Source organism: Amblyraja radiata, chromosome 6 (assembly GCF_010909765.2).
Source record: "Amblyraja radiata isolate CabotCenter1 chromosome 6, sAmbRad1.1.pri, whole genome shotgun sequence".
In the NCBI taxonomy this organism is placed as follows: domain Eukaryota; kingdom Metazoa; phylum Chordata; class Chondrichthyes; order Rajiformes; family Rajidae; genus Amblyraja; species Amblyraja radiata.
In genome coordinates this window covers 15374722-15386001 of record NC_045961.1, presented here as the reverse complement: position 1 = coordinate 15386001, position 11280 = coordinate 15374722, and positions in this window count along the sequence as shown.

Genomic DNA, 11280 nt, shown 5'->3' with positions numbered 1-11280 from the left:
ACTTTATCCATGCCCCTCGTGATTTTGTATACTTCAATAAGGTTACCCCTCACCCTTTTATGTTCCAAAAGAAAAGTTTCCAACCTATCCAATCTCTCTCTATAACGTAAACCCACAAGTTCAGATAATATCCTGGTGAATCTCTTTCAATGACATCCTTCTTATAGCTGTGTGACCACAAAGTGCTCCAAGTGGTATTACCAATGACTTGAACAGTTATATCATGACGTCCCACCTTTTGTACTTGGTATCCTTCCAAATGAAGACAAGCGTGACAAACGCCTTCTTCACCATCCAGTCCATCTGAACCACTTGGCTGGGAATGTCATAGTGCGAAAGGTTGAGACAGGGTTGAATTTGTCAAATGTGTTCGGGAAAGTTTGCTCAGGCATTATGTGTGGGAGAGGTTAAAGCTTCACTTACTCTTAGGGAATTAAGAAGGGCAAGTGCCTGAAAGTGCCAGTGGGCAAGCCTTTTGGGACCACCAACCACAGTTCTATTGGCTGTAAAATAGTTACGGATAAGTTCATGGCTAGTCCTCAAGTAAAATTTCTACATTTTGACTGGGCCAACTTTGATGTTATTAAGCAGGCACTTGAAAAAGTTGATTGGAGCAGGTTGTTTGTGGGCAAAAGACATTCAGAAAATGGGATGATTTAAAAAATGTGATACAGTAGTTAGATTTCAGGGAATGCATGTCCCTGTTAGAGGAAAGGGCAAGCCAGATAAGAATAGGGACCTCTAGATAACATGAGAAATTGAGGCTCTGATCAGGAAAAAAATGAAGACATAAGTCAGGTGTGCGCAATTGTGATCTTCTGTCCCTAGAAGAGTTTAGGGGACTCAGGGGCTTACTTAAGAGGGAAATAAGGAGGGTAAATTTAGGGGCATGAGATAGCTCTGGCAGATAAGGTTAAGATGAATCCAAAGATAATTTATGTATCTTAAGGGTGAAAGGGTAACTAGGGAGAAAATAAGGCCCCTGAGAAACTAAATTGGTCATCTATGTGTGGATCTAACATGAAGACAAGGGAAGATGGTTAAGTTAATGGAGATGTTCTAAGAAGGATGAAGGTACTGTAAATTCCTGGAATGATCAGATACGTAGATCCGAGGGAACTGTGGAAAGGAATTGCAGGAGTTCTGGCTGAATATATGAATCATCATTAGACACAGGTGAGCTACCGGAAGACTGGAGGGTGCCTAATGCTGTCCCTCTATGCAAGAAAGGCTGAAAAGAAAAAAACTGGGAACAAGGACCAGTAAGCCTAATATCTGTGATGGGGAAGTTACTGAAAATTATCTGTGGTATAAGATATGCATGCATTTGGAAAGCCAGGGGTTGATTAGGGATGGTCAACATAGTTTTGTGCGTAGAGATCGTATCTCACAAATTTTATTTTTCTGAAGCAACCAATAAGTTTGAAAAGGGCAGGGGCATCAAATGTAGTTTATTTGGTCACAAGCAAGACCTTTGGGAAGGTTCCAAATGGTCGGCAGCTTTGGAAGGTTAGATTGCATGGGATCCGGGGAGAGCTAGCCAACTGGATACAGAATTGGTCTCATGATAGGAAGCAGAGGGTGACAGTAGAAGGGTTTCTATCAAACTGGAGACCTGTCACCAGTGGTATGCTTCATGAAGCCAGGCACTTGGAACAGACTTGGTTTCAGGTCAATTACCCTTCTGACGAAACCTATAACCTGATGAAGGATCATTGACCTGAAATGTTAACATGTTTTTTCTCGTTATAGAAGCAGCATGAAGCTGTTGGGTAAACTACTAAATGTAATGTTAAACTACTAATCTACTAAAGCTGCTTACCATATGGAACCTTCTCAAAGGTCTTGCTTTACCCAGGCAGCCTTGGAAGCGTCAGCCGGTGTTGTGCAGAGCAGCTCTTGGGCTTGCGTGGCAAAGGGGCGTCGTGACTTGAGGCGCCCCGAAAGCAGTGGACAACCCTCAACCATTTGAGGACAGGCGTCAGACGCTATGAAGTAGCGATGAAAACGTGGGGCCTCGTGGACAGCGCCTCCTGCGAGTGTGGGGACCCAACACAGACAGTGGAGCACATAGTCACCAGTTGCCCCAAACACCGGTCACCGAATGGTGAACGAGGTCTGATTGACCTGGACGATGACACGTTGGCCTGGCTCGCCTCCACGGAGCTGCAGGTCTAAAAGACATACGACAGAAGAAGAAGAAAGGTCTTGCTCATGTTCATATAGATTACATTTTATGTTGTCTGAAGCTTTTCATTCAGATTTCTAGCATCTGTAATTCATTTGCTTTTCAACTTTCTTGTGTGAATTTTCATTCCACACATTTCCTCCACCACCCCCCCTCCACTGAGATGATGGCAACATCTTGTTTAAGACAAAGGTAACGTGCCCATTCAACTATGTATTCTGCCACTATCCTTGCATTATACTCTCTGTCCTTAATTGGTGCCACCCATCTCTTTGTGACATTACATGGGCGGCACGGTGGCACAGCGGTAGAGTTGCTGCCTTACAGCGCTTGCAGCGCCAGAGATCTGGGTACAATCCTGGCTAACGGTGCTTGTCTGTACGGAGTTTGTACATTCTCCCTGTGACCTGTATGGGTTTTCTCCGAGAAGTTCAGGTTACTCCCACACTCCAAAGACATACAGGTTTGAGGGTTAATTGGCTTAAAAATTGTCCAGAGTGCAGGATAGTGTTCAAGTGCGGTGATCGCTGGCCGTTGCGGACTCGGTGGGCTGAAGGGCCTGGATCCGTAACGCTAAACCAAGCTAAACATGCCAAAATAAATGTTTTAGATTAACTTATATGTTGGGTGTTCTCTTCTGATGGTCGTTTTTTGCACATTATATCTTCCTTTTAACTTTCTTTCTCATCTTACATGTTTTCATTGGAGTTATTTAGCTGACAAACATAACATACCTTCTAGTTCTCATTCATTATTTCCTCTCTCTACTTTATTCATTCGGAATGTTCATCCTTTTACTTGATCCATTATTGCTTAAAAAAATCTTGCCCTTTAAAAATTATATATTTTTACCACCCATCAAGATTTTTCCTATTTTATTTATCCTAGATCATTTCTTATTCTATTATATTCTCTGAATATATATCCAGTTTCCCACTGCAGATTTTCTCTTTGATTTGTACAGCTTTAAATCAAATCATTTTAAACCCTTTAAAAACAGCAAATATATATAGCTAATATACTGCAATTTAAAGGAAGTTTTCACACACTTCAAGTTAGTATGTAGTTTATTGCAATGAGTTAACATGCAGTTTAAATATTTTGAGTTCAATCGTAATGTAATGTCATAGCCAAACATTTTATCTGTATCAAAATACCTGTAGTATTAAAGCACAATTGGAATATATTTTGTGTTTTTGTAAATGCTCTCGCAATCCCAAAGTCCTCCAATTGCAGTAAATCAGGTAAAAGATTTCTTATAATTATTCTAGGATGGAGGGACAGTTATTAGTTATGGAGAATATGGAATGTTCTTGGAACCAAGAAGGCTGCAGAGAATTCTGAAGAGACCGGGGAGATCTATTTGTAGTCATGAACCAGTAGAGAGAAATTGTTTCCATTGGCAGTGGGTCAAGAACTAAGTGATGTAAAATGAAATTGTGTGGCAAAAGCAACAAGAATAACCAGAGGAACATTTCCCTGTGCAGTATGTGGTGAGGATCTGGAAACCGTTGGCAAGCGTGGAAGTGAAGACAGATTCCAAAAGGGGCTTTTGTAGAGATGTGGAATGAAAGCGGAGAAATTAGACAATCTCTTTTAATTGATATGCCAATTGGCTGCTTTCCATGATGTAACCACTCTGTGTCCAATAATTATGAAGTACATTTGAGGTAATCTCACATCTCAAGGCTCTTATAAAAAAAGCCTGCATCCTAATAAAAACCATATCCCAATGTAGTGATAAGCACACGTTCATACTCAGTTAAGGGGAAATATTGATAGGATAGGCTGAGAAGGACATGGGCCAAATGCAGGTTGAGATTGCGAACCTACTGATATTGCACAGTCAGCATGGACAAACTCATTCGGGCAGGTGGGACTAGTGTAGATGAGGCATGTAGGTCGGTGTGGACAAGTTGGGCTGTAGGGCCTGTTTCCATGCTGTATGATTCTATGACTCTAAATGTGAAATCATTTCTGCTGTTTTGTGTCAATAGTTGAAATGATCAAGTGTTTGGGAAAGTTAACCATAAAAATTAGCATGCAAGTTCATTTCTGTGAAATTTGACCCACTTGGCTCTCACCTACTGCAAAAATAAGTTTTGTGTATCAGAAACTTGGATGATCACAGTTGCCAGAAGTCATTGGGCATTATGGAACTGCATTGGAGGTACTCATCCAGATTCCACATAAAATCTATAAAAGGTGATAGAGACCACTGATATAATCCTATCTACAAAAAAATCAAAGCAATCAACCTATCCAAATGGCTTCCAGACTGGCAGCAGTTTTTAAATTGTCTACTGCATTGCCATGTTAACAGCACTCTGAATTCAGAATGAATCTCGAGATGTTCCATTTTGAATAGAGTCATAGTGATACAGTGTGGAAAAGGGCCCTTCGGCCCAACTTGCCCACACCAACTAACATGCCCCAACTACACTAGTACCACATGCCCGAATGAGCTTGTCCATGCTGACCGTGCAATATCAGTAGGTTCGCAATTACTAACTGTACTGTTCTCCAGAGTCAGTTCCTCGTTAGTTTAGTGGTTAGTGTCCAGGCCTGTCACACGGGAGACCAGGGTTCAATACCAAGACGGGGAGACATTTCTTTAACGAGCATGTTGCCAGGAATTGGGGCCCTGAGCTGTCAGAAGTTGGGTAGGCTAGCACTATTCCTTGAAGTGCAGGAGGATGAGAGGTGATCTAATAGAGGTGTATAAGATCATGTTGGGGATAGATAGGGTAGATGCACAGTCTCAAACAGAGTTGGTGCATCAAGATCGAGACAAAATAGGTTTATAGTGAGAGGTGAAAGATTTCATAGGGGCCTAAGGGGGAATGTTTTCACATCGAGGGTGGTAGGTATATGGAATGAGCTGCCAGAGGTAATTGGGGCACGTATAACAATACTTAATACGTGTTTGGACAGGTACAATGGACAGGAAAGATTTAGAGGGACATGGGCCAAATGCAGGAAGGTAGGGCTAGTGTAAATGGGGCATCTCGGTCAGCATGGGCAAGTTGGGCCAAGCGGCCTGTTTCCATGCTATGTAACTCTATATCTCGAAATGGCTTTCATCCCATGGCAAATTCTGACAGAAGATAACATTTAGTTTAGTTCAGTTTCGTTTATTGTCACATGTACCGAGGTACAGTGAAAGCTTTTGTTGCGTGCTATCCAGTCAGCAGAAAGACAATACATGATTAAAATCAGGCCATCCACAGTGTACTGATACATAATAAAGCAAATTATGTTTAGTGCAAGATTAAGTGCTGTAAAGTCAGATCAAACATAGTCCGAGGATCTCCAATGAGGTAGATAGTAGCTTAATACGGCTTTCTAGTTGTTGATATAATGGTTCAGTTGCCTGATAAAAGCTGTGAAGAGGGGAGAAGAGAGAGTGGCTAGGGTGCGACTCGTCCTTGATTATGCTGCTGGCCTTACCGAGGCAGCGTGAGGTATAAATGGAGTCAATGAAAGGGAGATTGGTTTGTGTGATACTCTGGGCTGTGTCTGCAACTTCTTGTGGTTTTGGATGGAGCTGTTCCCAAAATATGCTGTGATGCATCCTGATAAAATGCTTTCTATGGCGCATCTGTAGAAGTTGGTGAGAGTTGTTGGGGACATGCTGAACTTCCTAAACCTTCTAAGGAAGTTGAGGCGCTGTGTGCGTTCTGGGTGGTTGCTTCAATATGGGTGATCCAAGAGACGTTGTTGGTGATATTGACTCCAAGGAATTAGAAGTTTTCAACCATCTCTACTTTGGCGCCATCAATGCAAACTGGGGTATGTGAACCGCTTCACTTCCTGAAGTCCATCACTATCTCCATTGTCATGCTGACATTGAGAGAAAGGTTGTTGTCTCGACACCAGGTCACAAGGTTCTGGACCTCCTTCCTGTACTCCGTCTCATCATTATTTGATATCCTGCCCACAATGGTGGTGTCATCTGTGAATTTGTAAATTGAATTAGATTTGTAGTTGGCTGCACAGACGTGGGTGTACAAGGAGTAAAGAAGGGGGCTGTGAACACATCCTTGCAGAGCACCAGTGTTAAAGTTTGTAGAGGATGATTTGTCCTCTATCCTCACTGATTGGGGTCTGTTCGTCAGGAAGTCGAGGATCCAGTTGTAGAGATGAGTTCTAACTCCAAATTCCATGAGTTTGGTGATGAACTTGGATGGGAGCGATATTCCAGGGATGAGTGTTGGGCCATGGTCATGGCATCGTCCGTTGACCTGTTGTGGCGGTAGGTGAACTGCAGTGGGTCAAGTCTGCTTGGTAGGCTGGATTTAATATGTTCCATAACTATCTTCTCAAAGCATTTCAGGATGATGGATGTCAAGGCCACTGGATGATAGTCATTAAAGGTTTCAAAGGTCTTTTATTGTCACGTGTACCAATTAAGGTACAGTGATATGCAAGTTACCATACAGCCATACAAAAAAAAGCAACAAAACACACAACTTCATAAAAGTTAACATAAACATTCACCACAGCGGATTCCCCACATTCCTCACTGTGATGGAAGGTCCAATCTCCTTCCTCTTTTATTCTCCCTTGGTCGGGGCAGTCGAACCATCCGTCGGGGCGATCGAAGTCCCGCAGCCTATGGTCGAAGCCTTGGTGCTGGGGCAATCGAAGCTCCCGCGTCGGGGCGGTCGAAGCTCCTGCGTATTGGAGTTCCCGAAATCGGTCTCTGACCAGAGACTGTGGGCTCCGCAATGTTAAAGTCCGCAAGCACTGGCAAAGGGACCGCAAGCTCCGTGATGTTAAGTCCGCAGGCACCCACGGTGGAGCTCTCAAAATCGGTCTCCAGCAAAGTCCGCCAACACCACGATGTTAGGACGCAGTGCGGACGGAGATATGATATGGGAATAAATTGCATCTCCGTCGAGGTAATAGATTAGATAAAGTTTCCTCCAACTCCCCCTTCCCACCCCCCACATAAAACAAGCTAAAGAACACTGAAAACATACATTTAACGCGTATAATTAAAACACAAAGAAGGAAGGGGCAGACAGACTGTTGGCGAGGCAGCCATTGCTGGCGCCACCCGGTGGATAAGGCTTGAGATCTTGCTTTTCTTTGGCACCGGGATGATAGTGGGCTTCTTGAAGCAGGTGGGCATCTCAGAACGAAGTAAGGAGAGATTAATGATGTCTATGTACACAGCTGCTAGTTGGTCCATGCAGCTTCTAAGGACGTGGCCAGGGACTCCGTCTGGGCCAGCCGCTCTCTGTGAGTTCACCCTCAGGAAGGCCGATCTAACCTCTGTGACCCTAGGAAGAGGCACACTCAAGTGTGATGGGATGCATGTCATTGCCCCTTGGCCTTCTGCTCACAGCAAGATTAGAAAGCATTAAATTCATCGGATTACGCCGCACTATCATCTGACTTCAGTTCGCAACCAGTTATAACCTTCAGAACTTGCCACATTTTCCATGTCAGAATGATTATACTGGGACTCAGGTTTGTCCCGGTATTGTCTCCTGACATCCTTGATGACTATTCGGAGATCATAGTGGGCCTCCTTGTATCGCTCGGGATCGTTTGATTTGTATACAGTGGACCTGGCCTTCACTCGTGAATGTACCTCACGGTTCATCCGTGGTTTCCGTTTGGGGAACACTCGGATTGGCACACAGGGCTGGTGAATTCAGTCAAGGCAGTGGTGCATTCATTCAGGTTAGCTGCGGAATTCCTGAATATGGACCAGTCCACTGATTCAAAGCAGTCGCGTAGATGTCACCCATGTCCGTTGACCAACATTTCACCACTCTCTGTACCAGATACTCCTCCTTGATACGCACTTTTTGTTTGCAGGCAGGGAGCACAATCACAGCTAGGTGATCAGATCTCATGAAATGTAGTTGAAGGACAGAGCGGTCGGCATTGTTTATTGATGTTAGCAGTGGTCAAGGGTGTTCTGGCCCCTGGTGGGACAAGAGGCATGCTGGTGGTACTTTAGTAGTACGCTCCTGAGGTTGGCCTGATTGAAGACGCCGCCTACAATGACCAGGGCTTCTGGGGTGTTTCATCTCGAGGCTGTTGATAGTGGAGTACAGTTCGCTCAGAGCAAGCTTGACGTCTGCATGGGGGGGGGGGGATGTAGACTGCTGTCACGATAGCGCTGATGTGAATTCCCTCGGCAGGTAGTAGCAACGGCACTTCACAGCCAGATATTCCAGCATGAGCTCCCCAGGACTGTTACGTCTGAACACCACCAGGTATTCACATAGAGTCTGAAGAAGGGTCTCGACCCGAAACGTCATCAGAATCAGAATCACACTTTATTCGCCAAGTACGTTTTGCAACATATGACAAATTTCATTGGCCAGGTCAGTCATACAATTAAAAGCAACGGATCACTCAAAAACACATTTTAACATGAATATCCACCACAGTGACTCCTACACATTCCTCACAGTGATGGAAGGTGAAATAAAGTTCAATCCTCTACTCTTTGTTCTTCCTCGGTCGGGGGCCTCGAGCCCTCCGTTGACGGGATGATCTTGACTCCCGTAGCCAGCAGCATTTCAGGCCCTCCGAGTCGAGGTGATCCGCTCCCGCGTCGGGGGGATTGTCAGTTCCCCCGCGCCGGGCGATCAAACCTCGCGTCGGAGCTGGTGAACATTCTGCGACGTTGGAGCTCCAGACTCAGCCTCACCCGAGACTGCGAGCCCTTGTTGGTAAGTTCACGGTGGTCGCAGTGGGAGCGATCCCATGCAAGGGATCCGCTCCGATGTTAAGTCCACGCACCGCGGTGGGGCTCACGACAGTCCGAGGCGGCTCCCAGCTCCAGCGATGGTAGGCCGCAGAGCCCGGAGAATGTGATCCGAAAATTGATCACATCTCCGGGAAGGTAGGAACTTGACAAAAAAATTCCCCCGACCCCCTCCCCCCACATAAAACAAACCGCAGAACATTAAAACAAAACTTTTAACAAATTAAAAATAACAAAAAAAAGAAAAAACGAACAGACTGCCGGCAAGGCTGCCATCTCCCCGGCGCCCCTGGTGGTCATCCATACCTTATATCTAGAGATGCTGACTTGCCCAGCTGAGTTATTCCAGCATTTTGGGTCCATCTACGGAATACCAGCATCTGCCGTTCTTTCCAACATACCACGAGGTATTGATTAGAAAGCCTCTAACATTGCCCAATGACTAGTGAGAAGCCCATCGGGCTGAAAGGCAAGGTCAGGTATGTCAGGTGTGAGCAATGTCTCTGTAAAACAGAGCACCCAGCAGTGTCTCACCTCTTTGAGGTAAGACAGTATGATCCCCATTGTTTTTAACCTCACTTGCGCCCCGGCAGTTACCCTGTTTCCTCAGTAGGTGGCAGCACCTGGCCCTTGTGAGTTTGTTCCCTTGACTGGATCAATTTGTTTAATTCCAATTATAATAAACCCAGCCTTAACTAATGTGTCAGATCATTCAGAAGAAGGATCTCGACCCGAAAAGTCGCCCATTCCTTCTCTCCAGAGATTCTGCCTCAACCGCTGAGTTACTCCAGCATTTTGTGTCTACATTAAGATGTTCCAACTCCCACACTAAATATCTCTGCCTATGACAAGCATCCATTATTATCAGAATGATGCCTTTACCAGAGTGATGCCTGGATTAGACGGTATGAGCTACAGGGAGAAGTTAGACAGACTTGGATTGTTTTCTCTGGAACGCCGGAGATTGCAGAGAGACCTGATAGAAGTATATACAATTATGACAAGCACAGATAAGGTAGACAGTCAGAACCATTTCCTAGGATGGAAAAATCAAACACTAGTGGGCATAGATTTAAGGTGAAAGGAGCAAGTTCAAAGCAGATGTGAGGGGCAACTTTTTTTCAGAGTGTAGTGAGTGCCTCGAACACACTAATGGGGTTGGTCGTTGAGACAGATACAATATTGTCATTTAAGAGACCTTTGGATAGGTACATGGATATGCAGGGCATGAAGGGATATGGCTTATGTCCAGGGAGATATTGGATGGTCTTGGCAACATGTCCAGTATAGACATTGTGGGCCGAAGGGCCTGTTCTGTGCTGTACTGTTCTATATTATATTATAGTCTTTTGATTTGTTTCCGCTCTATCTATTTTTATTGCACTTTTTACTGTTCTAGTTTTCCTGCTATCAGTTTCCTTTCTTTTTGTTTATTCTTATTTTTATATTTCTCTATTTATTTTCCTTTATCATTCACTTTTTTCTTTTATCTTTTGTGTCTCTCTTACTTCTCACCTGTCATTTTTCTCTTGTTTCTTTACTTCTCTTTCTTTCCTTGCTGCAATTTTTTATTGTTGTTACTTTGCATTTACTTCTCATTCATTCATCGTTTCTTCTTTTCCTCGTCTTTCTCTTTTTTTCTGTCTTCCAAACAATGTTTCTTCCCGTTTTCTTCAATAATTTCTACTTCATTTTCCTTTCCCAATTTCTCCATCCAATCCATCCCATGCTACCTTTTTCTCATCGTATCAACATTTCTTTCCATTATCCTTTCTCATCCTTCTTTCCTTCTGTTTGTTTCTCTATTTATCAACTTCCACCTTTTTTCAAAGCCGCTATTGTATCTGCCTCCACCACCACCAAGGCACTCACCGAATATGAAAATTGTCCTGCACATTTCCTTGAAACTTTGCCCTTCGCACCTTATGTTCATGTGTGATTTTTCCATCATGGGGAAAATATTCTGGCTGTCTATCCATCTCTGCTGCTCATAATATTATATATTTCTATCTGGTAATCCCCCAACTTCCGGCATTCTAAAGAAAACAATCCAACTCTGTCCAATATGTAGGAAGAAGCATATTTATCGTTGTTTACACCGACGATGGATATAAAACGCTGAACGGGATCTCTGGACCTCTCTGGATAGAAGGAATGGGTGATGTTTCGGGTCGAGACCTTTCTTCAGACTGACAAAGTCCGAAGAAAGGCCTCGATCCGAAACATCATCCATTCCTTCTATCCAGAGATGCTACCTGTCCAGCTGAATTACTCCAGCATTCTGTGTCTATCTTCTGGCCAACGTCTCCCTGCTGCGAATACCCCTAATCCAGTCATCAATGTGGCAAACCTCCTCTGC